Source organism: Asparagus officinalis, chromosome 3 (genome assembly GCF_001876935.1).
Source record: "Asparagus officinalis chromosome 3, Aspof.V1, whole genome shotgun sequence".
In the NCBI taxonomy this organism is placed as follows: domain Eukaryota; kingdom Viridiplantae; phylum Streptophyta; class Magnoliopsida; order Asparagales; family Asparagaceae; genus Asparagus; species Asparagus officinalis.
The window spans coordinates 94776353-94782634 of NC_033796.1; positions in this window are offsets into that span (position 1 = coordinate 94776353).

Sequence of the window (6282 nt, forward strand, 5' to 3'; positions counted from 1 at the left end):
TCAACTCTTCCCGAATGCCTCTCGATGGAGACAAACGAGGCTGAATGCACAAAATCAACAATTTCAGATAAGGAGAAGTTGAAGAAACTTACCCCCAAAAGAAGGAACGGCAGCCTCGACCTCCTCAGGTACTGATGCCGCCGATTTTCCCTTCGAAGCACGAGTTTTCTTTGGTGACATGGTAAAACTGTCCCAAATAACAATAAAATTAGGGTTTTGGGGCAAAATTTCAAATTAAAGAGCAAAACAAACCCAAAAACAAGGGATGTGTTCGGTTCTACCTGAGGATAGAGGGGAATAGATCCGAAAGATGAACACAGCAAAGGAAATCTCAAAATCCAAGAAGAATGCTCAAAACCCTAGATCTCTTTTGAGGAAAAATCAGCCAAATACGAAGAGGTGAAAGGGGAAAAGCCAAAGAAAAACCTTTTATAGGATGTTTGAAGAGTTTTCGAACTCAGAGAAGCGGGGAAAATGACCCGAAGAAGCCCAACATCAGACTTATAACCTGACTGGCCGAAGCGCTGCGCGGCACTCGACACTGTCACGCTCGAGCGCGACAGTCTATGTTGCCGCGCTCAAGCGCGACAGTAGAAGCTGTCGCGGCAGTTCACTCTGACGCGCCGAAGCACTGTGCATACACAATAATTCCTTGGGTGTTTGAACACGTACATCTCCCTCTGTATTAGGAATACATTGCTAGACACTCCAATGAGTATATGAGTATAAACTGCATCTTCTTGAACCTCCCAACGGGTATATGAGGTTAAACTATTTCCCGGACACTCCAATAGAGCATATGAGTATAAACTATTTCTCTATTCTTCGACGGCAGTTCAAATTCAAGACTTCGACAACGGCCACGCGATAAACGCAGCACCGGAGAAATTTTAGCTATTCTACAAAGCACTAAATAGGCTAAAAAAGATGAAGAAGTCAAGGATTGAAGCCATTCACAGACCATTCTATGCAATTTCCTCAACAAAGCACTGGAGAAATTACAAGGAAAGCTTATCATATCCAAAGTGTCCCAGACTCCTCTCTAAAGAAATGATGAGTCTGAGATACTTTGGAGGGGGTATCTGTAGGCGTCAAAAAAATGCTTATAGACATCCAAATACCGCTCAAGGCAAAGAAAAGACGATAAACGCCTCTCTTTTAATCAGAAGGGGATGATTCAAAGGAAGCAAAGCAAAACAACATGGAAGAACAATGTACACACCGCCGCGGCTATTATAGGAGAGTGCTGTGGCGGTTACAAGACAGTTGTACGATGATTATTTGAAGCCCACGTAGCGGCATATCAGAGATAAAACGTGTGCTGACATGGACAAGCAGTTAAACCATGAAAAAGGTGGTTAAAGGTCGTGGGAGAACGGTTTTAAACACGATGAAACGTGCTGGTAATCGCCTCTTTGGCCGCGGCAGTCTATGCTGCCGCGCCAATAGCCGCGGCAGTGTAGACTGCAGCGGCCAAAGAGAAATCATCTGGTCAGTTATTTTACCCCCGTTTCAACTGTTGTGCACTTCGATCCCTATAAATACCTCCCTAGACACGAAATAAAGGACAGAGAGCATTTTGGAGCAGAAGAGACTTGAGCTTTTGTTGATTTTGAGGAAGAAAGAGAGAATTTTCACCCTTTGACAAGCATCATTTGGTGATTCCTAGAGATCTAAGCTCAGACTTGATCTTTGGAAGAGTGAACATCTTACATCGATAAGATATTCGCTTTCAAATCTTTACTTTGATAAATGAAGGAAAGATCCCCAAACACATTCACGATCTGTGAATCGGTGGTCAACGAGCCAAAGCACTCCCGGCACAGGCAAAGTCCCACAAAGCAGGAGTTGATAAACAATTTCTGTGTTATTTTCTCGAGAGTTGTATTTTCTCTTATTTTCATTGTATTTTCCTGTAAACACATCAAAGTTTTAATGGAATCGACAATGGAGTCAACTTTTGCTGAAAACAGCGTTAAGGCTTCCTTCTTCTGCACCTCTTAGGGACAAAATTTCCACTGATGAGAAAAGGGACATGGAGAGGTGGTTAAGGTTTCACTGGCAACAGCGAAGCCTTGTTAGATGCAATCAATGGCCCTTTATACGGTGAACTTCACTTATTGGATGAAATTTGTTGTTTCAGCCTATTCTTTTGGGCAAACCTTTATTTGAGCAAGGTTCGTTGGTTGGTCCGAATCTCACTGAAGTGGTTAAGGTTCATTGCTACCTACACCCTCAACACTTAACCAGGAGCGAGCTCCGTTTGAGAACCTAGTGAGCTTCGCTTGAGGGCTCAAAGACTTAGCTAATTTTGTAGTCATGTTTTCTAACTTATTTCTTGTATTTTGTGTAGTTACTTTGGTGAGTATGCCTATCAGCTATCACAATCATGTTGGACACAATGGGGTTAATGGTCCCACAATGACACATGTCTTCAATGAGAATGTTCCTCTATTTTTTTAGAATAGAAGCCAGGAGAGGATCAATGCAATCTGACTTGGGAACGCTAATATTTTAAGAGAACTCATCATGGCTAGGAGTTCTCCATCCCAAAGACTGACCAATCATGGAAATCTCAGTTTTTCTTTGGCGATAGCATCCAGGAGGTACCTCCATTTTCAATTAAGAAAAGGAGTGAGTGTATTATGCCTAAGGAGATAGTCATTTCTATCTACTAGTGATAAAATGACTAGTTTCATTCATGTACTTGTAGAGCCTAGCTATCCCTCATTTGATGTAGTTTCCTATTGTTAAGAGAGAAGATAGCATGACGATGGGTAGCATTTTCGGCCTCTGCCCTATCTCTGTTAAAGAGGACGCTCTTGCTAATGAGGTTGCTGTTGTCCTAAATGTATTTAGCAATCAATTTGACCACATTGATGGACAATATATAGAGGAGGATGCCAAGTTCTCTGGTTGGATCAAGTCGATTGATTCGAAGTGGTGGGCATGTTTGACTGATTTTTCCATTGACACTTTTAGAGAGAGACTATCGAACTTAGGACTCTACTTTGCAGTACTAGCTTCCATGCATAGTGTTGATATTTGTGCATCCATGTTATATAGCATTTGGGAGCTATATAATATTGACAGTAATTTTTTTTCTCTCTGACAGGAGATAGGCATAGCATTGCACGAGGTGTTCGAAGTATCTCAGTTGCCAATTGGAGAACGGCCATATGAAGAGTTCTTCCCCACGAATACGAAGTTAAGGACCATGGATCACTTTGCTCATGTTGTTGAGGTGTTCCGAGAGCTAGTTTGCAACTTCTACATTTATCACCAAATAGTAACACACACTACACACAGTACCCATGTTGCCCATGTACCTTAGGCAGAGTACCTCTTCTGAAATGTGAGCAAAGAAGGAAGAGTTGAACCATTCCCTGTAGCTACCAGGCTTGAAGTAGAAACCACGATCTTCAACCATAGTCTTGTTCATCATATTACTGACTCAAATGAGTGTGGGTTTCATGCGGGGAATTCTTTTAAACGTTTACACCATCAAGCTGAAGAATGCATTTCTACTTAGGCTTTATTTGCGGGATTTCTATTGATCTGGTTAAATGGATGCATCATACCCTCTCGACAGAAGGATTGTATCTCAATCATAGTGCTCTATCCAGTGACCTCACTTGCTCATGGATACATCTTGTGTTTGCTTCCTGCATGGCTATGTTTATCATGGGTAAGGGAGTTGGCTATTGAGTATTTGAGCCAGGAGAAGGGATGCCTAAGAGAAAAAGTCCCAAACCCCAGAGTGGAGCTATCACACCTATCTGATGGTGTGGTACACACTTCATTATCCTTCACTTATGTCCGCTACCACTCCTCACAAAGAAGGGATCACCTTGCTATAGCTCTACGAGTCTTTAAAGTGGACTATCTAATACGCTGCGGGGATTCGCCAAATTGTACGGAATAAGAAGCATTACAGCCTTTATTGATGTCAGAAGTTAAGCAGTGGGATTTAGCATAGACGTTGAAGAATTTAAGGTCCCTTAATCTCCTTTAATGGATGATTGCTAAGTAGAAGAGAATCCTGCACATATGCAATATGTTAGAGGATCGGAGTTGGGTTCTTTGATAGCTCCTTTGACGAACAAGTTAGTTATGATCTGAAGGAGTGAAAAATAATTTAGTTCTCTTAAGTATGTAGAATTTTGCGTACCATCATGCAAGAGGCAACATACCTATTTATACTAGGTCTAGAAGGGTATTTGTGTAACTTTAGCCAAGTCTAGGTAGTCGGCTTAGTTAGCTAATACTTTATAGGTGTTGACAATAGGTTGTTCGAGTCACAATAGTGTTTACCATGATGGTGATAGAGGGGCTGGGCACTGGTATAGTCTGATGAGTCGTTATGACTCCAAGGGAGATGTAATGATGGCTTTGACCGTGTATTTGATATGATAGTGACTGGCTGTTGCTGGTATGTTTGAGAAGGAATGTATTTCACCTTGGTCCTTTGAGAGAGGTCAAGTAAAGATACCTCTTGACTCGGCTTGCTGAACTAGGATGCCTCGAATATCTAAAAAGGCTAGTGTGAGGACGTCTTTTGAGCCGACCTTCGAATGAAGACATCTTTTGATCTAGCCTTTATAAGACTCGAGTCTAGTTCATATCCAATTCATTGAGACACGTGTCACGTTCTAGAGCAAGATTTACATAGCGGTTTCTATGATATAATAGCCTCTATTGCCACTTTCTTGAGATTAGCGATGCTAATCCTAGTGATGAGTTTGAGGACAGCTTTTGTGCTGAGGGATTCACCCGTTTATCTAGTGGTTGCTTCAATTGTCTAGTCAATATTAGATCGAGCCATCTTGTTGTAAGGTTGAATGAGACCAAGTGCTACATTAAGCCCTACTTACCTTGTTGATTCACATGGCAATTTGGGTACAATCAACTCTATGTTGGTAATCCAAGCACAATGTTTTCACACTCAGGAAGTCTTGCTAATGGAGCTCGTGCATAGTATCACTTCACTCCAGTGGCTACTGGTGCCACATTTATTTTACTTTACAAGGTTCATAACTGCTACATGACGTTAGGATTTTATAAATGGTATAACATGGTGAACGTTCCTCATCCAAGTTTCTAAGTGAACAAGACTGGCATGCAATGGATCATTAGGAAGTACAAAGAAGCTTCCAAAAAATGATCCAAGAGTCAAGCACCCAGACTCTAGAAATATTTGGTGAAAGCTATTGGATATCATGTCCCCAAGATATAATTTTGATGATAACAATTTATTCATTATGTGCATCACTATGAGTATTATTGTGCTCTAACATATCAATGCAGCTATCAACATCAAATATGAATAAGTGCAAGATGAGTTCAAGATATCATGAAGTAAAGAAGATAAAGTGCTTATACATCAATGTAAATTTTATATTTTCTTTACTTAGAAATTTTGTATAAGCCTTGATCACTCACACATACACACATAGTGATTAGAACACACTAACACACGCTTAGTGTGTTGGTTAACAATAGAAAATATAAAATTTACATATTGCATAAAATTTTAGTGTGTTAGTGTGTTAACAATAGAAAATATAAAATTTTATATTTTCTTTACTTAGAAATTTTGTACAAGCCTTGATCACTCACACATACACACATAGTGATTAGAACACACTAACACATACTTAGTGTATTGGTTAGCAATAGAAAATATAAAATTTTATATTTCTCTCCCCCTTTGTCACCATAAAAAATGGGGTAAAGAGAAATGTACGCAAAATGCAACTAAACAAGCAAGCAAGTAGAACTTTCACATATTGCATAAGCCCAAGCCATTTCTTATGCGACAAAAATCATCTTCACCAAGAGGCTAGCCCAAGCCATTTCTTATGCGACAAAAATCATCTTCACCAAGAGGCTTAGTAAATATATCCGCTAATTAAGATTTTGTGTCAACAAACACTAGGGATACATCTTGTCTCTCTACATGATCACGTAAGAAATGATAGCGCACATCAATATGCTTGGTTCTAGAATGCAAAATCGAATTTTTGGAAATATTAATAGCACTAGTGTTATCACAAAAGATTTTTGTATTTTGAAAAATCAAATCATAGTCAACTAAGCTTTGTTTCATCCATAAAACTTGGGCACAACATAAGCCGGCGGTAATGTATTCCACTTCCGTAGTGGATAATGCAACGCAATTTTATTTCTTAGAAGCCCAAGAAACAAGAGAATTTCCTAAGAATTGGCTTGTTCTACTCGTACTCTTGCGATCTACCTTACATCCGACAAAGTCAGCATCAC